Source organism: Eurosta solidaginis, chromosome 5 (assembly GCF_040869045.1).
Source record: "Eurosta solidaginis isolate ZX-2024a chromosome 5, ASM4086904v1, whole genome shotgun sequence".
Lineage (NCBI taxonomy): Eukaryota > Metazoa > Arthropoda > Insecta > Diptera > Tephritidae > Eurosta > Eurosta solidaginis.
The window spans coordinates 186,016,993-186,042,811 of record NC_090323.1 but is presented as its reverse complement, the minus strand read 5'-3'; the positions used below and the strand labels follow the sequence as shown (position 1 = coordinate 186,042,811).

The following is a 25,819-nucleotide window of genomic DNA, read 5'->3' as shown; positions in this document are numbered from 1 at the left end:
CTTAGAGTCAATGTGCACTCCTAAGTATTTTAAGGAATCCTTTGAGGTGATTTGATGATCCCCGACAGTTAAGACTAACTCGTTCGCCGACCGTTTGGAGCTTACTAATACCACTTCCGTCTTTTGGCTAGCCAACTCCAGTCCTGTATTGGTCAGCCATTCCTTTATTCTTGCTACGGCGTCATTACATAACGCTTGAAGCAGGTCCAGTTTCTTGGCCACTACTACTACTGCAATATCATCAGCATATCCCACAATTTGCGTGTTTTCTGGTAGATCAATCTTTAGCACCCCGTCATACATTACATTCCAAAGCGTTGGACCGAGAACAGATCCCTGTGGGACGCCTCCTGTGATTTTGTACTCTTTAGCTCCTTGATCCGTGTCAAAAAGAAGTACTCTGTCTTTAAGATAGCTACCTATAATTCTGCGTAAGTAAGCTGGAGTGCCGAAGCTTTGCAGCGCTGCCATTATCTGCATCCAGTTCGCAGTGTTAAAAGCATTCTTGATGTCCAACATAATCAGTGCACAGAACTTCCTTTTATTTTGGCCTAACTTGGGCTTTAACTTTAACTTTAACTTTAACTTTAACTTTAACTTTAACTTTAACTTTAACTTTAACTTTAACCTTAACTTTAACTTTAACTTTAACTTTAACTTTAACTTTAACTTTAACTGTAACTTTAACTTTAACTTTAACTTTAACTTTAACTTTAACTTTAACTTTAACTTTAACTTTAACTTTAACTTTAACTTTAACTTTAACTTTAACTTTAACTTTAACTTTAACTTTAACTTTAACTTTAACTTTAACTTTAACTTTAACTTTAACTTTAACTTTAACTTTAACTTTAACTTTAACTTTAACTGTAACTTTAACCTTAACTTTAACTTTAACTTTAAATTTAACTTTGACTTTAACTTTAACTTTAACATTCACTTTAACTTTAACTTTAACTTTGACTTTAACTTTAACTTTAACTTTAACTTTAACTTTAACTTTAACTTTAACTTTAACTTTAACTTTAACTTTAACTTTAACCTTAACTTTAACCTTAACTTTAACTTTAACTTTAACTTTAACTTTAAATTTAACTTTAACTTTAGCTTTAACTTTAACTTTAACCTTAACCTTAACTTTAAGTTTAACTTCAACTTTAACTTTATTGTTAGCTTTAAATTTCGCTTTAACTTTAACATTCACTTTAACTTTAACTTTAACTTTAACTTCAACTTTAACTTTAACCTTAACTTTAACTTTAACTTTAACTTTAACTTTAACTTTAACTTTAACTTTAACTTAAACTTTAACTTTAACTTTAACTTTAACTTTAACTTTAACTTTAACTTTAACTTTAACTTTAACTTTAACTTTAACTTTAACTTTAACTTTAACTTTAACTTTAACTTTAACTTTAACTTTAACTTTAACTTTAACTTTAACTTTAACTTTAACTTTAACTTTAACTTTAACTTTAACTTTAACTTTAACCTTAACTTTAACTTTAACTTTAAATTTAACTTTGACTTTAACTTTAACTTTAACATTCACTTTAACTTTAACTTTAACTTTGACTTTAACTTTAACTTTAACTTTAATTTTAACTTTAACTTTAACTTTAACTTTAACCTTAACTTTAACTTTAACTTTAACTTTAACTTTAACTGTAACTTTAACTTTAACTTTAACTTTAACTTTAACTTTAACTGTAACTTTAACATTCACTTTAACCTTAACTGTAACTTTAAGTTTAACTTTAACTGGAATCTTAACTTTAAATTTAACTTTAACTTTAACCTTAACTTTAACTTTAACTTTAACTTTAACCTTAACCTTAACTTTAACTTTAACTTCAACTTTAACTTTATTGTTAGCTTTAAATTTCGCTTTAACTTTAACATTCACTTTAACTTTAACTTTAACTTTAACTTTACCTTTAACTTCAACTTTAACTTTAACCTTAACTTTAACTTTAACTTTCACTTTAACTTTAACTTTATTTTTAACTTTAACTTTCGCTTTAACTTTAACATTCACTTTAAATTTAACTTTAACTTTAACTTTATGATCCGGGGTGGGCGTGAGCTTAGCACCTGCTAACAAGCCAACCTAATATAAACGCACGCAAGTCATTTTCTGTCAAAAATGTCTCTTGCACATACAACTTGTATGAGAGCAACTCAAATTGAATTTGCTGCGTGAAAACCTAACTCGATTTCCAATTTTTGTTCTGCGTGACATTTAGATTTGACGTTTTCACACGTGCTTTACATTGTCGCAAGGCATGCTTATTTGGGTTAGGGCAAAAAACGCCGGTTGTTTGCGTGCGCTAAAAAAACGCAGTGCGGTTTTATAAGGTTGGCTTGTAAGCGACCATATATGTATACGATAAGCGATAGCACAATGGCTGATTCGTGAAAATCAGCGACAGCTCTTTTAGTTTGAGTTCGATCATTGTTTACTATATAGTTTGGCAGCTTAATTCGAGGTTATGTTGCGAATAGAGTGGAATGAAGAACAGTAGGAAGACCAGAGTTGCATTGGATCAATCATTGCATCAATATTAAAGATAAATTTAGAAAAAATAATTAAATACTTGAGAATAAGCAAACATTTTCTTTCAATTACTGCAATTAAGGTGTCCTAGATACTATATATTCCAAAATTATAACATTTTATGTCTGTTTAAAAATTTAACTTCAATTTCCCTAAGATTTCCGTAATATGGCCATTAGTGATGTTTGTGTGTGTGTGCAAATTTTGAGCGATCAGCTGTTAGTTGCGCTACTTGGTAAAGTTTACAATGAGTTCGATGCTCGTATTGTAAGGAGGTGTCGCACGCGCGCTTAAAACAGAGTACCAAAGAGTGCGTATGACACATGTTCACCGTTCAAGCATTGAAATCATTGTAAATTTTAATTTTTTTTTTAAGTTTACTACTTAAGCTGCCAAACTATTAATAATTGATTTTGCTTTCGTGCTCGCTACGCGTTCGTGTTTACTAACACATTCTCAATTTGGTAACCGTTTAAATGATAGAGATCCAATTTTATGTATTTGGCCTGTTGCTAACACCGAACCTTTACGAAACGTTTCGAACCTTTTCGGGTCTTTTTTGACAAATATTCGTTACGGTTTTTTTTTTTGATTTAGTCGCCAAGCCCGCGATAAAATCTATGCAATAGCTTAAAAAAAGGAATATTTTTTAAAGCAATTAGGAATAGAATGGCCATTCTTTAATTTATTTGTTTGCTATGTTCCCTGTGCCGGTATTTTCCTTGTGCAGCCAGTTATACAAAACGAAAGTTCTGCCTTACAAGTTCCATAACTACTTTTGAGCTGATGCTAATATTGTGAAAAGCGGGACAGTACGTAGCCAATCTTATAGCAAGCATACATTTAGCGACCGTTATAAAAGCCGCCGTGGTGTGGATGTCCTGGGTTTTATCAAAGAGAAAAAAATCTAAGCGATCTCGTCTTTCGGCGGTTGCTTGGTAAAATTTACGCCTGTATTTTTGCTATGAAAAACTTCTCAGCAAAAATTCATCGGTTTGCAGAAACCGTTCAGACTTCTGCAGCGGGGACGGATTGCCATTTGTTTGGACATCGGAATGTTGAAAATATTAGCGGAAACCAATGGGTGGGGAGACACTGACGTATGGTGCTTCCTCTTAGTTGAAAACTTCTGCGCTGATTTTAAACTACCTAAATTTTCTTTAGGTTTTAACGCGCTTACCTATACCTTATACGTTAGTTAGTCAAATTTAGGAAAACTCCGCCAACCATATAGTGCTGATGAGCTCAAATATTTAATTGTTACAGTGAATTACGTTTTGATTTTGATGAGTATCGTAGCTTTTTACATTCACGCGTTGCTAGGATCTAAAAGAAAAATTCCATCTCCTATTTATGGCTCTGTTTATAGCACTTACGTACTTCAGTTGAAAACGGATTTACTTACTAAAAGAAGTAAATAAATACAACTCAAAGACGCATAGAAAACTCATTAAAACTTTATTGAATGCTTGTGGAATGTAGGTCATGGTTGTTTATGGTTATTCAATTCCATTAAATACACAAGTAATATTTTCCTGAATGTGTTATATCCATTTGTGACATGAATTCGAAACTAGAAACACTGAATACCACCTTCTCAATAATAAGAGCCATCATCTTAACCACATCAATTTAATGTGCGTTGGGTAAAATAATGCAAGGAGCGCGTCAATTATGACAAACAATTTTGCATGTTTTCAAACTAAAGCACATTTTTATACTCAGTTGAGCAGAGCTCACAGAGTATATTAACTTTGATTGGATAACGGTTGATTGTACAGGTATAGAGGAATCGAGATAGATATAGACTTCCATATATCAAAATCATCAGGATCGAAAAAAAATTTGGTTGAGCCATGTCCGTCCGTCCGTTAACACGATAACTTGAGTAAATTTTGAGGTATCTTGATGAAATTTGGTGTGTAGGTTCCTGAGCACTCATCTCAGATCGCTATTTAAAATGAACATAATCGGAGCATAACCACGCCCACTTTTTCGATATCGAAAATTTCGAAAAACGGAAAAAGTGCGATAATTCATTACCAAAGAGGGATAAAGCGATGAAGCTTGGTAGGTGAGTTGAACTTATGACGCAGAATAGAAAATTAGTAAAATTTTGGACAATGGGCGTGGCACCGCCCACTTTTAATAGAAGGAAATGTAAAAGTTTTGCAAGCTGTAATTTGGCAGTTGTTGAAGATATCATGATGAAATTTGGCACGAACATTACTACTATTACTATATGTATGCTCAATAAAAATTAGCAAAATCAGAGAACGACCACGCCCACTTAAAAAAAAATTTTTTTTTAAGTCAAATTTTATATCTTTACAGTATATAAATAAATTATGTCAGCATTCAACTACAGTAATGATATGGTGCAACAAAATACAAAAACAAAAGAAAGTTTCAAAATGGGCGTGGCTCCGCCCTTTTTCATTTAATTTGTCTAGGATACTTTTAATGCCATAAGTCGAACAAAAATTTACCAATCCTTGTGAAATTTGGTAGGGGCTTAGAGTCTAGGACGATAACTTATTTCTGTGAAAAAGAGCGAAATCGGTTGAAGCCACGCCCAGTTTTTATACACAGTCAACCGTCTGTCCTTCCGCTCGGCCGTTAACACGATAACTTGAGCAGGAATCGATATATCTTTACTAAAATCAGTTCACATACTTATCTGAACTCACATTGTATTGGTATAAAAAATGGCCGAAATCCAACTATGACCACACCCACTTTTTCGATATCAAAAATTACGAAAAATGAAAAAAAATCCATAATTCTATACCAAATACGAAAAAAGGGATGAAACATGGTAATTAGATTGGTTTATTGACCCAAAATATAACTATAGAAAAAGTCTTTGTAAAATGGGTGTGACTCCTACCATATTAAGTAGAAGAAAATGAAAAAGTTTTGCAGGACGAAATAAAAAACCCTTGAAATTTTGACAGTAATACTGTTCGTGGTATTACATATATAAATAAATTAGCGGTATCCGACAGATGATGTTCTGGGTCATCCTGGTCCACATTTTGGTCGATATCTGGAAAACACCTTCACATATACAACAACCACCACTCCCTTTTAAAACCCTCATTAACATCTTTCATTTGATACCCATATCGTACAAACAAATTCTGGGGTCACCCCTGGTCCACCTTTATGGCGATATCTCGAAAAGGCGTCCACCTATAGAACTAAGCCCCACGCCCTTTTAAAATACTTATTAATACCTTTCGTTTGATACCCATATCGTACAAACAAATTCTAGGGTCACCCCTGGTCCACCTTTATGACGATATCTGGAAAAGACGTCCACATATAGAACTAAGCCCACGCCCTTTTAAAATACTCATTAGCACCTTTCATTTGATACCCATATCGTACAAACAAATTCTGGGGTCACCCCTGGTCCACCTTTATGGAGATATCTCGAAAAGGCGTCCATCTATAGAACTAAGGCCCACTCCCTTTTAAAATACTCATTAACCCCTTTCATTTGATACCCATATCGTACAAACGTATTCTAGGGTCAACCCTGATCCACCTTTATGGCTATATCCCTAAATGGCGTCCACCTATAGAACTATGGCCCACTCCCTCATAATATACTCTTTAATACCTTTCATTTGACACACATGTCATTCAAACACATTCCAGGGTTACCCTCGGTTCATTTTCCTACATGGTTATTTTCCCTTATGTTGTCACCATAGTTCTCAACTGAGTATGTAATGTTCGGTTACAACCGAACTTAACCTTCCTTACTTGTTTTTATTGTTTTTGCAAGTGCACTTTCCTGCTTAGGTACAAATATTTATGTGCATATAACTACATATCCGGATACATATATATATATGTATATAACTACTGCAATTTACCACTCCTGCCAATGACAGCTTTTCACATTACTCACACTTATATCAATTTTGCTTTTCATATCACTCATTGCATTTATCTTAGGGTGGCTCCAAAAAAAATAAAAAACTAAGGTCGAGTGATCTATTTCGTGATGACATTTTAAGTATACGTATAGTTGCGGGCCTAGGTTATGTTGAACTTACTTACTTACTTAATTGGCGCTTAATCGTTTAAACGGTTACGGCCGTCCATCAAGGCGCGCCAGTCGCTTCTTCACTCTGCCAAGCAATATTCTAAAGAAAGAATAAGCTGAACTGGTCCAACCGTTCTGGAGTTTTTCGCTTAGCAACACATTCAGCGGCCGCCCTGGTGTGATGGTAGCGTGCTCCGCCAACCACAACAACTATCCTAGGTTCACGCCCCGGGCAAAGCAACATCAAAATTTTTTTTTAATTAGTATAAAATTTACCTAAGCGTCGTCGCCCCTCGGCAGTGTTTGGCAATCGCATCGACTGTCTTTCTGCCATGGAAACTTCTCAGTGAAAACTCGTCTGCCTTGCAGATGCTGTTCGGAGTCTTCATAAAATAAATAGGTCCCGTCCCGCCAATTTGTAGGAAAAATTAAAAGGAGCACGGTGCAAATTGGAAGAGAAGCTTGGCCTATATTATCTCTTCGGAGGTTATCGCTGCGTACATTTATTTTTTTAACACATCCAGTCCAGCGACTCATTTTCATACTATACCTAGATGTACTTTTTTCAACACAGTGTGAATCCCTGGAAACTCACAGAATGTTTTCAATAAAAATATACAAAAAACAAATAAGGAAGGTTAAGTTCGGGTGTAACCGAACATTACATACTCAGTTGAGAGCTATGGTGACAACATAAGGGAAAATAACCATGTAGGAAAATGAACCGAGGGAAACCCTGGAATGTGTTTGTATGACATGTGTATCAAATGAAAGGCATTAAAGAGTATTTTATGAGGGAGTGGGCCATAGTTCTATAGGTGGACGCCATTTAGGGATATAGCCATAAAGGTGGACCAGGGGTGACTCTAGAATTCGTTTGTGCAATATGGGTATCAAACGAAAGGAGTTAATGAGTATTTTAAGAGGGAGTGTGCCTTAGTTCTATAGGTGGACGCATTTTCGAGGTATCGCAATAAAGGTGGACCAGGGGTGACTCTAGACTTTGTTTGTACGATATGGGTATCAAATGAAAGGTGTTAATGAGTATTTTTAAAAGGGAGTGGGCCTTCGTTTTATAGGTGTTCGCCTTTTCGAGGTAACGCCATAAAGGTGGACCAGGGATGACTTTAGAATTTGTTTGTATGATATGGGTATCAAATGAAAGGTGTTAATGATTATTTTAAAAGGGCGTGGGGCTTAGTTCTATAGGTGGACCCCTTTTTGAGATATCGCCATAAAGGTGGACCAGGGGTGACTCTAGAATTCGTTTGTGCAATATGGGTATCAAACGAAAGGAGTTAATGAGTATTTTAAGAGGGAGTGGGCCTTAGTTCTATAGGTGGACGCATTTTCGAGGTATCGCAATAAAGGTGGACCAGGGGTGACTCTAGACTTTGTTTGTACGATATGGGTATCAAATGAAAGGTGTTAATGAGTATTTTTAAAAGGGAGTGGGCTTTCGTTCTATAGTTGTTCGCCTTTTCGAAATATCGCCATAAAGGTTGACCAGGGGTGACTCTAGAATGAGTTTGTACGATATGGGTATCAAATTAAAGGTATTAATGAGAGTTTTAAAAGGGAGTGGTGGTAGTTGTATATGTGAAGGCGTTTTCCAGATATCGACCAAAATGTGGACCAGGGTGACCCAGAACATCATCTGTTGGATACCGCTAATTTATTTATATATGTAATACCTGCCAAGATTTTAAGGGTTTTTTATTTCGCCCTGCAGAACTTTTTCATTTTCTTCCACTTAATATGGTAGGTGTCACAACCATTTTATAAAGATTTTCTAAAGTTATATTTCCCGTCAATAAAGCAATCCAATTACCTTACCATATTTCATCCCTTTTTTCGTATTTGGTATAGAATTATGGCATTTTTTTCATTTTTCGTAATTTTCGATATCGAAAAAGTGGGCGTGGTCATAGTCGGATTTCGTTCATTTTTCATACCAAGATAAAGTGAGTTCAAGTAAGTACGTGAACTAAGTTCATTAAAGATATGTCGATTTTTGCTCAAGTTATCGTGTTAACGGCCATGCGGAAGGACAGACGGACGACTGTGTATAAAAACTGGGCGTGACATCAACCGATTTCGCCCATTTTCACAGAAAACAGTTAACGCCATAAAATCTATGCCCCTACCAAATTTCAAAAGGATTGGTTAATTTTTGTTCGACTTATGGCGTTAAAAGTATCCTAGACAAATTAATTGAAAAAGGGCGGAGCCACGCCCATTTTTAAATTTTATTTTATTTTTGTATTTTGTTGCACCATATCATTACTGGAGTTGAATCTTGACATAATTTACTTATATACTGTAAAGATATTAAATTTTTTGTTAAAATTTTACTTTAAAAAAAATTTTTTTTTAAAGTGGGCGTGGTCCTTCTCCGATTTTGCTAATTTTTATTAAGCGTACATATAGTAATAAGAGTAACGTTCCTGCCAAATTTCATCATGATATCTTCAACGACTGCCAAATTATAGATTGCAAAATTTTAAATTACCTTCTTTTAAAAGTGGGCGGTGCCACGCCCATTGTCCAAGATTTTACTAATTTTCTATTTTGCGTCACAAGTTCAACTCATCTATCAAGTTTCGTCGCTTTATCGGTCTTTTGTAATGAATTATCGCATTTTTTCTGTTTTTCGAAATTTTCGGTATCAAAATAGTGGGCGTGGTTATAGTCCGATATCGTTCATTTTAAATAGCGATCTGAGATGAGTGCTCAGGAACCTACCTACCAAATTTCATCAAGATATCTCAAAATTTACTCAAGTTATCGTGTTACCGGACGGACGGATGGACGGACGGACATGGCTCAATCAAATTTTTTTTCGATCCTGATTATTTTGATATATGGAAGTCTATATCTATCTCGATTCCTTTATATATGTACAACCAACCGTTATCCAATCAAACTTAATATACTCTGTGAGCTCTGCTCAACTGAGTATAAAAAAAAAATCTATTGATCCATGTTGAAAAGGTCAAAGATTTTTATTGAACTCGTCCATATACGTAAGATCCTAAACCAAACAGCAGTTTGCCAGGTGAATCAATTTCTACCAAATAGCAGTTTTAGTAATTTTTCTTTTTAATAATATAAGTACTTAGCGAAAAGTTTATGAAATTTCATGGAATATGTATTGATGAGCAGGCTGGCCATTTTTATTAAAATATTGTTGTTGTTTTATTTAAGTTTCCGAAAAAGTCTGCCTTAAACTGAACATTTATCAATGCTATTCTAGAAATAAACAGTAGAGAACAAAGCAGACCAAAAAAAAAATGCTTTAAAATGAAACAGTCTAATATTTATATGTATGTAGGTACATATTTCTATAAATATACATTTATGTATATAGCTGTCTATTTATTGATGTATTCATCATTACAAAATGTCTATTTAAATTGTCTACTTAAAAATTCTAGAACGAAGTCGGTCGTGATTGTTTTTCAAGTAGTATTGAGGCGTTAAAACGCATAATAGTGTAGAAACATATATACATACATACACAGTGTATTGTTACGAATTTGTCTACTTACGCTATAGCTTTCTAATGTTTGTCCCATTTATGCTGTGGTTTTAAAGTTCCGTTTTTTAATAGACATGTGAATAAGAAAAAGAAAATAAAAATTTTTATGGACTGCCCGTGCAGTTAAGCAGAATGTAAGATTACTTAGTACATATGTATATAAAAAGCAACAACAACACATTAGTTTAACCATAGTAGTTTACATATATGTAAGTAAGTAAGCACTAATAAAATGTGTCTCTCAGAGGAAATATCATTAATCTCCTAATATAATGAGACGGTGCAAATGGGACACCCGTATACCAGCGTATACGCAACATAATGCGTACGATGTAGTCAGAAAGGCATGAGTGTAAGCCATAAACGAAGCACACACATACATGCACACGTACTTAGTAAGCGTACCAGCGTGTTAAACATTGTAAGGACTTTAATTAGACACTTAAAACACTATGTACTACCGTTAAAAATTGTTATTACTATTTTACGGTTAAACTAATGTGTTGTTGTTGCTTTTTATATACATATGTACTAAGTAATCTTACATCCCATTTCGACCAATTTTGAACCCGACCCCTTTAGAATTGGCTGAACGTTTTTTTCTTTTTCTAGCTTACGAAAGACGTTTTTCAGAATTTTTTCGAATTTTTTCATCCAACTCAAAAAAAGTTATGAATTTAAAAAAAAAACACTGTTTTTGTTTTCAAAATGCTATAACTTATTCAAAAATTGACCGTTTGGGATCTTTTTTTTTATTTGTTTTTAAATGTACTTTTCGGGAAAAATACAAAAAAATTTTTAAAGTTTTTTTTTTTTGGTAATTTTTCAGTTTTTCGAGATTTTTCGAATTTCGCCAAGTTTTTTTTTTTTTTTTCTCATAAAAAACTTCAGTCAATTCTGCAATCATCCCCACTAATCCCGGAGTGGGCCGAATTTTTTTTTTTTTTTTTTTTATTTAATTGAAAAAAAAACTTTAACTTTTTTGTATTTTTTCCGAAAAGTACATTTAAAAACAAATTTTTTAGAAAAAAAAGATCCCAAACGGTCAATTTTTGAAAAAGTTATAGCATTTTGAAAACAAAAACGGTGTCCAACTCAAAATAAGTTATGAATTTAAAAAAAACGGGAATTTAAAAAAAACGGGAGTTTTTTTTAAATACTATAACTTTTTCAAAAACTGACCGTTTGGAATTTCGGAAAAAATACAAAAAAATTTTTAAAGTTGTTTTTTCAATTAAATAAAAAAAAAAAATTCGGCCCACTCCGGGATTAGTGGGAATGATTGCAGAATTGATTGAAGTTTTTTATGAGAAAAAAAAAATGACGAAAATCGAAAAATCTCGAAAAACTGAAAAATTACCAAAAAAAAACTTTAAAAACTTTTTTGTATTTTTCCGAAAAGTACATTTAAAAACAAATTAAAAAAAAAAAAGATCCCAAAAGGTCAATTTTTGAATAAGTTATAACATTTTGAAAAACAAAACGGTGTTTTTTTTAAATTCATAACTTTTTTTGAGTTGGATGAAAAAATTTGAAAAAATTCTGAAAATCGTCTTTCGTAAGCTAGAAAAAGAAGAAAAACTTTCAGCCAATTCTAATGGGGTCGGGGTTAAAATTGGTCGAAATGGGATGGAATACCAAATATTTTGCTTTGTTTGTAGTAGTGAATTACCTTGAAAAAAGACTGTGTTCTTAGTTGATAAAATTAAATAGAAATCTGCAATGTGTAAAAGATTAAAATATGCGAAAAGAAGGCAATTGGGAAAAACTTTACAACAACTAAGGCATGACGTAGCTGCATGCGTTTGTAACCTTTTCAACTATCGTAGGAGTGTAGGTTCGACTCCACTCCCGGGAGAAAAGGCTTTGAAGAGATTTACAAGGTATAATCGAAACAGCTGTCGCCTTGTCCGTCCTGATGTCACGTTGTTTACATTTTTCCCAAATTATTAAATAAATTAAGAAATCCTTTAGTTTTTAGATTATTGCAAGATTTCAGGAAATGGAAAATTACGTTTAATTTGCTCAGAGGATTTAATCCAATTTGTAAGTAAAATAAAAATTGCTTAAGATTTTGTAGACTGGAAAGGTTCTCTGCTTGTTAGCTATGATATGATGCCAGCAGATTTTGATTTAGTTTTAATTCCACTGGCACACAAAAAAGGAGTCTATGCTTTTAACTGGACCCATGTCCCTAGATTTTAGAGGCTCTGATGTCAAATTTTGAAAGAGATTTGCAAATACTTATACCCTTGGAATAGTTGCAAAAGTGTCATAAGTCCAAAATGGGGGTAGAAAGTAAAGTTAAAACCTTACGAATTAAATTAAATACATTTCTTGTGTATTAATTAAATAAACCACTTCTTATTTATGTTTCTCTTGTCCGAGACCGGTGACCTTCCAAATTAAAACTCAACTTAAATACAAACTATAAACTTTCGAATACAAACTATAACTCTTTCCAAACTAAATACAGTAATAATATTGTGTAAAAAGTTTGCTATAAAATCCAATATAACTAAGCTCTTGAAAGCGCGCCTATAAGTATTCCACACAATTAAGATTAAGGAATACCAACAAAAAGGCAACTCTTAGAGACCAACTGCAAAGCGAGGAGCGGGGGGCATTCATATGGTTGAGTTGCATCTGCTAGTATAAAGTATGAATGTTGGCGATTTCGAGCTCAATACTCAGCTTCCGAGAGGCTAGCTGATGAAGAAGTGAAATTCAAAAACATTTCATAGTAACAATCGCCGTTTGTAAACTTTGTAATTTTTCTTTAATATCAATAATATAAACTCCTTAAGCTATATACAGTAGCTGCTGGCTTCGCCGCTGAGTACACATAATCTCGCATAGCACAGCATCTTAAAGTGTGTTAGAGCGTAAGCAATCCTTGCAAAGAATTGGGGCAGGGAGCAGCATACATCTATATTGGATCCCAGAGCATACGGGAATGGTAGAGAGTGAAAAATTGGATGAACTAGCTATGAAGGGCGCATCCCTCGAAGCTTGCTCCGTAGACGTGCCAATTAGATTGCGAATATTAACAGAAGGTGTGAGTTGCACATGATCGATCAAGCGGGAAAGGCGTGAACCTAAGCGAGTGGCTGTAAGGTGTCGAAGTTCATGTGTAGGTCTAACAACCTTAGACTAACAAAGTTGCTTTTATCACGAATAAGAGAGCACTGTAGGCACATGAGGGTTACTCTGACTGGACACTGCCTGCTGGCGTCACATGCCTTTAAATTAAGTTTGGTCAGTGATAGCAGATGTAGGAAGTATGGGTTTATCAAAAAGAGAAAAGATTTGTTATCGAAGTGCTAACGATTTGGTCTCGGAGGTATAGACGAACTATTCATTTTTTATCGAACCATTGTAAATTTGCTATCGATAGCAAAGGTCATCGATGAGTTATCATTTTTGTCTCCGACTTATCGTTTGGTTTTTGTTTATTTAATGAATATTTATCGATTATTTATCGAAAAATGACGGCTTAGTTATTGAATAGTTATCGATATGTTATCAAAAAATTATCGATTTATTATCGGAGTTTTAAAAATGTAATATCGATCAATTGTTTGTCGATAACATATATATTGGCATTATAAAATAGTTATCGATCTGCCTTCGAAAAGTTATTGATTTTTTATCGGAGTGTTATCAAACTTTTATTGGGATGCTATTGCAAAGCTATCGTTATAGATAATTATCTATAGTGTTTCGATAAATTTTCAAAAAGGTTAAGACTTTATATCCAAAAATTTTGCATTTGTTATCGCTATTTTACTCATTTGTTATAGGAGGTACCGAAGTCAATGATTTATCGGTTGCATATCGATTATTTATATAATGTTTTTTTGAACTATTTATCGAAAAACTGAAAGTTGAGTTATTGAGTAACTTAAAAACGCTACCGGTCTGCTATCGAAAAGTTATCGATTAGTTATAAGTGTGTTGCCAATCTGGTATCGGCCTGTTGTAGATTTGGTAAAGAAGAATCATCGGTTTGTTATGAAACGAGTACCCATAAAACACTAATTTAAAATCGATTGCGCGCGCTTAGAAAACAATATCTTGTTCGTATCGGTTGTTACTGATAAGAAGCCCACGAAGCTCTTCCCAAAAAAGGCCTTAATTATTTGTGCTTAGTTGGGTTACCTCTGTTTGCAGTTAACTTGAGCTTCTAGGTGAGCTCTAGCTAATTAAAAAACTTAACTTTTTTAGAGGTACCTACACCAGCATGTTTACACATCGAACTTTACAAACATCTTGTACTCAAACCTCGGCTATCAGCGCAGTAGTTTAGGTGGCGTAACCATTGCTCTGTCATGCTTAGCAGCCGAAGGCATGGCCTTTATAAAATGCAGGTTTCCCAAAAATCCATCAGACTGTTTTCTTAGAACTTTATTTCTGAGCTTACTTTAGCTTATACAAAAAGAATCCGCAAAAAAAATCCGAGGGGTTATGGAAATAAATCTCAGTTCAAGCACCACATGGAGTTTTATCATGCTGCGCTTTATTGTGTTATTTAATTAGTTTATTTCAAATAGCTTGCCCAAAAGATTATGTCTTGCCCGTAAACTACCTTCCCCTTTCTATCTCGAACTTCTTCTGCTCTTCTTCCATTCGTCTTAGCTATTTCCGAGCGTTATTTTGTTCAGTGTGCCAGCAGCGCATGGGAATGTTTGCCAGTAGCCATCACTTGCGCTTATGTAGATTTCAAATATCCATTCAGAGGGATAAATTTGTCAGGAGAGCTTAGATTGTTGTTGTTTTTCAATTACTTATCTACATAAACATGCATACATGCACACTCTATCTAGGATATAAGGTAACATAATTGTTTGTGAAATTTTCAAATGCAATTAATCAGGATAAGCGGCTATTTTGGTTGAGAGATAAAGTTTTTATACTCAGTTGAGCAGAGCTCACAGAGTATATTAACTTTAATTGGATAACGGTTGGTTGTACAGGTATAAAGGAATCGAGATAGATATAGACTTCCATATATCAAAATCATTAGGATCGAAAAAAAATTTGATTGAGATATGTCCGTCCGTCCGTCCGTCCGTCTGTCCGTTAACACGATAACTTGAGTAAATTTTGAGGTATCTTGATGAAATTTGGTATGTAGGTTCCTGAGTACTCATCTCAGATCGCTATTTAAAATGAACAATATCGGACTATAACCACGCCCACTTTTTCAGTATCGAAAATTTCGAAAAACCGAAAAAGTGCGATAATTCATTACCAAAGACGAATAAAGCGATGAAACTTGGTAGGTGAGTTGATCTTATGACGCAGAATAGAAAATTAGTAAAATTGTGGACAATGGGCGTGGCACCGCCCACTTTTAATAGAAGGAAATTTAAAAGTTTTACAAGCTGTAATTTGGCAGTCGTTGAAGATATCATGATAAAATTTGGCAGGAACGTTACTCCTATTACTATATGTACGCTTAATAAAAATTAGCAAAATCGGAGAACGACCACGCCCACTTAAAAAAAAAAAATTTTTTTTAAGTCAAATTTAAACAAAAAATTTAATATCTTTACAGTATATAAGTAAATTACGTCAACATTCAACTCCAGTAATGATATGGTGAAACAAAATGCAAAATAAAAGCAAATTTCAAAATGGGCGTGGCTCCGCCCTTTTTCATTTAATTTGTCTAGGATACTTTTAATGCCATAAGTCGAACAAAAATTTACCAATCCTTGTGAAATTTGATAGGGGCTTAGATTCTGGGACGATAACTTATTTCTGTGAAAAAGGGCGAAATCGGTTGAAGCCACGCCCAGTTTTTATACACAGTCGACCGTCTGTCCTTCCGCTCGGCCGTTAACACGATAGCTTGAGCAAAAATCGATATATCTTTACTAATCTCGGTTCACGTACTTATCTGAACTTACTTTGTATTGGTATAAAAAATGGTCGATATCCAACTATGACACGCCCACTTTTTCGATATCGAAAATTACGGAAAACGAAAAAATGCCACAATTCTATATCAAATACGAAAAAAGGGATGAAACATGTTATTTGGATTAGTTTATTGACGCAAAATATAACTTTAGAAAAAAACTTTATAAAATGGGTGTGACACCTACCATATTAAGTAGAAGGAAATGAAAATGTTCTGCAGGGCGAAATAAAAAACCCTTGAAATCTTGGCAGGAATACTGTTCGTGGTATCATATATATAAATAAATTAGCGGTATCCAACAGATGATGTTCTGGGTCACCCTGGTCCACATTTTGGTCGATATCTAGAAAACGCCTTCACATATACAACTACCACCACTTCCTTTAAAAGCCTCATTAATACCTTTAATTTGATACCCATATCGTAAAAACACATTCTAGAGTCACCCCTGGTCCACTTTTATGGCGATATATCGAAAAGGCGTCCACCTATAGAACTAAGCCTTGCGCCCTCTCAAAATACTCATTAACACCTTTCATTTGATACCCATATCGTACAAACATATTCTAGAGTCACCCCTGGTCCACCTTTATGGCGCTATCTCGAAAAGGCGAACACCTATACAACTACCACCACTCCTTTTAAAACCTCCATTAATACCTTTAATTTGATACCCATATCGTACAAACAAATTCCACCTTTATGGCGATATCCCTAAATGGCGTCCACCTATAGAACTATGGCCCACTCCCTCTTAAAATACTCTTTAATACCTTTCATTTGATACACATGTCATACAAACACATTCCAGGGTTACCCTCGGTTCATTTTCCTACATGGTTACACCCGAACTTAACCTTCCTTACTTGTTAAATTTCTTTTTTGTTTTATGGTGACACTTGTTAAGTATTTTCTAAAACTTAGGAAATGTGTTAATTAATTAAATTAATAAAAGAACAGCTTAAAAGAGGCCAGAATAAATTCAACCTTAAACTGGAATATTAAATAAACTAAATTTTATACTTACAAAGCCATCGAGTGTAAACGTTCAAATATCTAAAAGAAACAGAAACACTTAGTGAGTATTTATAAAAAAAATTAATTTGGTTTCAATAAAGTTTATATAACAAAATAAGTGGCTAAGCCTGGCTAAAAAATTACCAGTGCCTTGAAATCTTAAAAAATACAACGCGCGTCAACAATATTGCAATGCTAATTAGAAATTTAGACTTTGCTAATTGCAATCAACTAATTTGTAAATATTTACATATATGTGTATGTAAACGTCATACCTTAAGGTAATTCAATTTAATGCCAAAAAATAAACTTATACGTTTCCTTTTCGTATTAACTAAATAAGTACATTACAAAGTAAGGAGAAACTCAATACGCTTAAAGGCAAACGAAAGAAGCTGCCGCGAGTTGCATGTGTAACTCACAAGCTCACATATGAACTTACTCATGTAGGTTCAAAGTATTTAGGTATAACGTAAGGTAAACTCAAAAACTTCGTTAGCTTTTATAGAAATTTCATTTACGCAGCTCTTAATGTTGAATTACGTTGATTTTATACTCGGAAATAATTTCCTGCTCTTTAAGTTCAATGTATTTGAGATCGTTTTGTGGTGTAATTATAATTGCACATACTTAGTTTTGTTTTGTGGCCATAAGTTCTAGTTCAAAAGCCACACATTGAGTAGCAACTAAACTTTTTAATTGAGGATGATAAAGTTTTAAGCATCAGTTTACGAAGAAATAAGTGAAACCTTTGAAATTAGACTAAAATGATATGAGAGCTCAAATGTGTGTAGGCGGATGTGTGGATGGAAACAGTGAGGTCGTTAAAATTAGTCCATCAAACGATGCACGCATAAAATTAGTATCTATGGCATTGAATCGGGAAATAAAATTATGCTAAGGTAGCGGAAAACGAGTTTGCAAAGGAAGAGGTGTTAGGTACAGTGGGGCTTAAATGATTTTTGATGTGCAAAAACCTTTGCCCACGATATGGGGGAATGCAGAATGTAGGCGTAAGCTTTGGAAGTAATATGCTATAAGGGTGAGTATAGAATATAAGTATAAGTGTACTTGAGTGTAGGAAAGGAAAAAGGAAGGAAAGGGAAAGAAATAAAAAGAAAGAAAAATAAAAGAAAATAATTTAAGATAAAATACAAGAAAATAAAAAAAATGAAAATTAAATAAAATAAAAGGAAAGGGTAAGGAAACAAATGAAAAGAAAGGAGAAGAACGAAAAGAAAAGCGTCGTTGTCGACGAGGTATAGACGAGTTATCAATGTTGTCGATGTTTTATAAATTTCAAATCATTACTAAAGGTGAGCTTACGGTTTGTTATCGATTATCGAAAAATATTGCTAATTTGTTTAAAGAATATCGATATGTTATCAAAAGTTATCGATTTATCAAAAGTTTAACAATTTTTCATCAAAAAAGTTATTGATTTGTTATCGAATTCTTACTTAAAATTGGTCCATTCGATATCGAAAAATTACAGATTTATTATCGAAAAGCAATCGATTATATATCGAAAATTTAACGCTATGCTATCAAAAAGTAACGAATTATCAAAAAATTTGCAATTTTTTTACCTTTATATTAAGTCGCTTTCATGTATGTCCCCTCATTTCCATACGAATTTTTGACCCACGGAAAAGTCTTTTTCGGTAACTTCCCGTTGAGCTAGAGACTTGATACTTAGAACATAGTTCAGATCTGGGAGACACTACAATGCAAGTGAAAAAAATCCACTAGGTGGCGCACGGATCGAGATATACAGAAAATTAATTTTAAAATGGAAATTTTGCGATCGACTTTTAACTAACTTCTCGGTGATCCAGAGACTTGAAAATTAGCACATAGTTTGCAAGTCGATGGCACTACAATTCGTTGAAAACAAAATGCCGCCAGGTTGCAGACGAATCGAGATAAACGAAAATCCCTGAAAAAACGCAGGGGATCTTGCGATCGATTTTTAAGTAACTTCCCGGTGAGCTAGAGAACTGAAACTTGGGCCGTGAGTCAGAACCCGGTGACAATGCAACATTTGATCAACAAAATTTCGCTAGGTGGCGCATTGATCGAGATATTAAGAAAATTAGTTTTGATTTGGGAATTTTCAATCCATTTTTAACTAACTTCCCGGTTACCTAGAGACTTGAAACTTGGCACACAGTTCGAGGCTTGGTGACAATACAATTTATAGAAAACAAAATTCCGCTAGGTGGCGCGCTAAGTGAGATAACTACAAATATTTGAAAAACGAGTGGAGTCTTGCAATCGATTTGTTAGTAACTTCCCGGTGAGCTGGAGACCTGAAACTTGGGCCGTGAGTCAGAACCCGATAACAATGCAATATTTTATCAAAAAAAATTCGCTAGGTAGCGCATGGATCGAGATATTAGCAAAATTAATTTTGATTTGGGAATCTTTCAATCCATTTTTAACTAACTTCCCGGTTACCCAGAGACTTGAAACTTGTCACACTGTTCCGGGCTTGGTGACAGTACAATTTATAGAAAACAAAATTCCGCTAGGTGGCGAGTTAAGTGAGATGACTACAAATATTTGAAAAACGAGGGGAATCTTGCAACCGAGTTGTTAGTAACTTCCCGGTGAGCTGGAAACCTGAAACTTGTGCCGTGAGTCAGAACCCGGTGACAATATAATACTTTATCAAAAAAAATGCGCTAGGTGGTGCACGGATCGAGATATTAAGAAAATTAATTTTGATTTGGGAATCTTTCAATCCATTTTTAACTAACTTCCCGATTGCCTAGAGACTTGAAACTTGGCACACAGTTTTAGTGAGTCAGAACACAAAATTCCAAATGCCTTTTTGTAGGCAGCACTAAAAAAGTGAAAATAAAAGGATGATAAAAAAATTTTAAGGACTACCTTTATATAAATGGACCAAAAAATAAAAGGCAATTTTTCCTTTAATACACACATAATCTTGTTGAATTTTGACTAAAAAACTTTAACAATAGCTCTTGTAAAAAAATGTTGGGATTTAAAATTATAAAGGTAGAGCGCAATCTTTCAATTTAAGGCAAACCATGTACTTGGGATTAACTAATTGATTATTTAAAATTTAAGAACGCGCTCTACCTTTATAATTTTAAATCCCAAAATTCTTTCACAAGAGCTATTGTTAAAGTTTTTAGTCAAAATTCAACAAGATTATGAGTGTATTAAAGGAAAAATTGCCTTCTATTTTTTGGTCCTTTTATATAGAGGTAGTCCTTAAAATTTTTTTATCATCTTTTTTTTTATAAAAAAGTTAGTGGATTGTTATCGAATTCTCAATAAAAATTGGTCTGTTTATTATCGAAAAGCTACCGGTTTATTAATGAAAATTTATTGATTGCTTATTGAAAAGATAACGATATGCTATTAACAAATTATCGATTTTTTCAAAATTTTTTATTACAAAAATTTTCCATTTGATATCAATTTGTTATTGAAAGGTTATCGATTGCCTCCTTTCTGGATATAAAATACGCATTGAACAGCATAGAAATCAGCGCGATTGTAAAATCCCGTCAAAGGCTGGATTTGGCAACCATATTCGCGATTGGACGCAATAAATGCTGGAAAACAGAATTATTCAAATGGGCATGAGCTCGGGAACAACGACCCGAAACATCGGAAAGGGGCACCCCTAAGTGAAATTTTCTCCCGAATACTGGTGGCTGAAGGAGATACTATTTGAGCTCGATAAGAATGAAGCAAATGCTGTAGTACATGAAGACGATGCTTTCATCGCAGCTTCGGCCACACACTTTTACAATGGGAGTCAAGTAACTTATTGTAGAAACGGATAACAAGCTAAACTGGAAAGTCCAAATTGAAATTGAGAGGCATGCACTACTTCCGCTTATTTAAAATAATGGTTAGCAGGAGCTGGGGCCTAAGGCCAAAGCGTACGATATGACCCTTTGCAGCGGCTAAGGCACATCCTTACTTACGCAGCATTAAAATAGGATGCAGCGCTCAATTTGGAGGGGCGACAGGAGCATTTAATTTGTATTCAACGGATCCGTTAAATGTTATTCTTAACCAACTGCCATTGAATTTCCACATACGCGTAAAGACTACAGGCTCAGCCATGAGGCTTAGGGGATATAGATGCTGGAATGAAAGATACCACTTTTGCCTAAAGAATTCTACCCGACATGCATTCGACAATAGATTATCTTTTGCTCACATTGAACACCGACAAGAATTACAAGGGGACAAGTCCCCCACACGGATGAGTCGAAAACAATGAAAAGTCGTAATCTTCGTTCGCCTCCCAAACTCAGCCATTTACTTTGGAAGTATGAAGAGGCTATAAATAGGGCCTGTAATATTCTGTTAACAAATCAAGTAAGCCGCAATTCGCAATTGGTATTCTACGGATACCTGCAAAACCATCAATCATACTAGACCTCATTAAAACCAGAAAAGAACAGGGAATCTACTGAGTAGTTCTAGAAAAGAGATATTCAGGTTACATCCGCAATTGCAGGACACTGGCCATTTGGTGTATACCGATAAAACCAATTCCCCTTCAATGCAAAATATAGAATATGTAAGGCGGCTGTAAGTAAGGATAAAGTTATCCATTTCATCTGTGAGTGGCCAGCCCAAGCGAGAATTAAATCGTGAACCTTTTTAGGCATAGGATTTGAGTAAAACATACAAAGGGTACATTTCATGGGTCTCCTCCAAAAAGTTAAAGAAATTGCCCTTGCGCAATGAGAGTACAATTGTGCTATGGAATGGAGACCCCCGGTATATTTAATAATTGGTATTAGGAGAATGTGGACCCTAGAGCATGACTTTTGCCGGTCTCTCCGGTCGAGCAGCATAGGAACCAACCATACAAAAGGAACTAACGTTAGTGATCTTTCACTATTACCACTTGAATAAGAAGTGAAATTTTGACTCAACAATTCTATAGCAATCAATTAAGTTCTCATTGTTTTTCGATATTAAAGGCCGTTTTTCAAATACACTTTAAAATTTATCTGTCTGGTTGTAGGCCAGAAAAAAATTTAAGTTCACATGAGAAGACGGATTTAAATTATACAAATTTCTAATACCGTTCCGAAATGGGGCAAATCATATTGTAACGAATTTAAGGAAATTCCGGTTATTTGCAACTTCCTGCTTACGTTCGTATCGTCAAACTGTTGAATAAAACACTCCAATATTCTGTATTACAAAATGGTCTGTATTAAACTACTTTGAAAGTACTTCGCAATAACACTTATACTTCGTAACCAATAGCGTGTTTAAATCAAACTGATTACTGATTACTCAGCTTGTGCTGCTTTTGGTATCAAACAGTTTCATAAATTTTGTTTTATTTTTATAAAAGCGGTATTCATGTATAAATTGCCATGCATCGTGAAATTCCAAAATTTTGTGCCTACTGCTATTTTCATGCTCAAGAAAAATGCAAAATTTTTCTTGAATGTTTGCTTTCGATCTGCGTACAGCGCTTAATAATACCAAGCATGTAAGCTTTCCATTTCAAAGTATTTTAGAAAGTATGTATATATGTAAACAATGAATAGTTTATTGGTATTCAATATTGCGTATATTGATTATAATGTTTTAATTAATAATGAAAATGTATTTCAATTATAAAATGATTCGCGCCTGATTCAGTAAAGAGTTATATGAGGTCAATCTCTAACAGCACTAAGGAAATGTGTGGTAAGGAATAAGAAGTCGTGTGGCTCCTCCCATATGAATATAAAATTTCCTTCTGCATATCTCTGGGTGTAGTAATGATAAAATAATGAAACTTGGTAAGGAGGTTTATGACGTTAAGAAGTTACTTAAGGAGGCGTGGCACCTTCCTTACAAATGCGGGTTTTTCAGAAATGTGGCTGCCGTACACACTTAGCTTATTTTAACTCCTAAAGTTTACCTGCACAGTTTGGAGGTTATTCTTTTGGGCGTTTAGTAATCTTTGGGATTTTGTAATATTTAGGGTTGGTATTTTTGGATGCGCCTGGAGAAACTTCGAAAATATCTCTGGTAAATTTGATATTACCTGATGTAAGAGCAAATAGAGAAATCGCTGTGCCAGCTGCTTTCTCAGCAATTGCGGATACCCTTTTTTGTGGCAGCTCACTCCGCATTTAAATTCCCACTGCCTCTGCAAACATATCATACACCGATGTAGATGAGTGCACCATAGCTCATAAACAGTTGCTGGAAGCTTTAGACCAAATTCTTAAGGACTTGAGAGGTAATGATCACCCCATTTTTGTTGCTTTCCTCTAACTTGCTGTAGATTTCCAACAAATATCGAAAGGAACACCCGCAGATGAAGTGAGTGCTTGCTAAAAATCGTAATTTCTATCGCGTTTCGTACAAAAATTACCTCTCTCTTATGAGAGCGCATTTGGGTTGAGGCACTACATCAGACGCTTTTGCTGAACAACTTCTTGAAACCAGAAGTGGCACAGTCATATTTTTTTACCACCACATTTCATTTCTTCTCCTGCGCATTTTAGCGAACTTATACCTTCACCTGAAGCTTTAATAGCTAATGTATTTCCAAATATTGAATCTAATTATACAAACTATAAATGGCTTCGAAAAAGGGCAATATTGGCACCTAAAAATTAGTGTGTGAACATCATCAATGACACAATTTATCGATCATTTGAAACAGTCGTGAAAGAATCCCAAGCTGCGCATTATCCGGTTAAGTTTCTTATGTTCTTGGAGCCATCAGGAATTCCTCTTCATTGATTGATCTTTAAACACGGGTCATAGTTTGGTTCCTCCGCGCTCATGTAGCAGGACAAGGCTTATAATCACAAAACTTATACCTTATGGATAATCATTAGCTGTAGCAGGAGTCAATCTTACAAACTCATGTTTCACCCATCATATGTAGAAATCTTCAGGGTTTTTAAATAATATTACAAAAAATATCGTATATCCCGTGGTTTTCAATACAATACCCTAATTTGTAAATTCAAACCCTTAAAATTAGCGTAAAATGTTTTATTTATTTTGTACATTTTCATAGACACGTGTGGTAAAACCCACGGGCATAAGCTATTATTCATATAAATTAACAAGCAATTCTACAAACTTTTTATTTTTATTTATAAAAACTTCCCTGCATCCAATTCAATGAGAATTTGTAAGCTATGTGAGTTTTTTCTATAAAAAGTTTTGCCAGTTTCTCAATTGCTACAGAAACTCCCACCTATAAATTCAGCCACGCGTGTTAACGGTAACAATTATATATGCACGTATGTACAGCAGCGAATAAAAAAATAACAGTGGACATTTTTATCTAAATTCTTCAATAGAATTCATCTTTTTGTATTTGCAATATTTGAAAAAAAAAAGGCATTTTATGAATTTTTCAAATGAAATTCTGCAAATCAATCTCAAAAACGTTTTCGAAAAAATTCGAAAATTTAAAAAAATTGTCAAAAATCAATACAAATTTACAAATAACAAACTTCTCTGCGGCAGAACTGTAGCAGCGGAATGAGGAGGGACCATAATCAAGGGAAGGGATGAGCAGGGGCACTCCACGAGGAGTGTTCTATCTCCTCTGTTCTGTGTTGTAGTAGTCAACGAGCTTCTGCGCGATGTGGATACCTAGACCTGTGGCTTGGTCATGTGTCTGGCGGTCAATATGGGAAAAACGGAACTGTTAATTTTTTCAAGGAAATATAAGATGCTCGCTTTCAGAACTTCCTCAATTGAGAATGTTTTCTGAGAGGGTTATATATTTAGGGATTATTTTGGACAAAAAACTGTCCTGGAGGCTCAATGTGGAAGGGGGCTTTCACCAAGAGTAGCACACTGGCTTTATAAGATGGTAGTCAAACCATCTGGTCCCGTGGAATGAGCTGAACACGGCAAGTACCACTAAAATATAAGAGTCATTGCAACAGACGGCGCTAGTATATATTTACCTTGGGGTTGAATGTCATGCTGAATATACATCCAGGCGTTGGTCAGACTTCGTGATATAGGATTTGGGCTTTCGGACTTCGAATACTCTAGCCTTCTTACCAAGTTCGACTTTATCCCTGACAGGACGGACGATAACTGCTCGATGTGCAATCTTCACCCTAGTCATTCACCCGAGAGGTGAAGGGAAATTTTCTGGGGCAGGGCAGCAGTTCCCTTGTTCAGGCATGGATTCAAATTGGTGGAAAGCTTGGGGGGGATAGCCAAACAGCTATCAAAGCCTTGAGTTCAGCTATAGTGTAATCCAGGGTTGTCTGAGAGTGCTTGACCTCACTTACGGTTGCATCAAACTATTTTACTATTAAGATTATCTGGGTCGCCGGTTAAAGTGATATGCCGGGCAACTGTCTAGCGGATCAATTAGCCCGCATCGGTACAAATGAACAGGATGAAGATGGCTGTAAGGATTTCGGGATTCCGCTGGCCAACTGTGGTCTGCTCTTGCACAGTTGGTCCTCTTGCAGAGCAGCAAGATCCATTTGACCGGAAGTGGATGGAAGGAGGTCCGACGAAAAGATTGGATTCCCTAAGGATCATTTATCAATGATGATTGGCGTTTTGAAAGAACACTGTCCAACAAAAATATCCAACATGGAAACCCTATCCTGCTGCAGCTGTAGCAATAATGATGAGGTAAAATCATCGAGCCACTTCATGCTCGACTGTCGAGCTTTTGCCAAAAGTAGACGAAAGCATTTCGGTCGGAGCTTA

At 34.7% G+C, this 25,819-nt stretch overlaps 1 protein-coding gene across 2 annotated transcripts in view; it reads right to left on the bottom strand.

Moving 5' to 3' along the window:
• Positions 1–25,819, bottom strand: part of LOC137251842 (G-protein coupled receptor dmsr-1-like) — a 604,920-nt gene that overhangs the window by 268,655 nt on the left and 310,446 nt on the right. For both annotated transcript variants that reach the window (XM_067786736.1, XM_067786735.1), the window contains exon 3: positions 17,115–17,143. The gene's annotated coding sequence lies outside the window, so the exon portion shown is untranslated. The remainder of the gene's footprint in view (positions 1–17,114; positions 17,144–25,819) is intronic.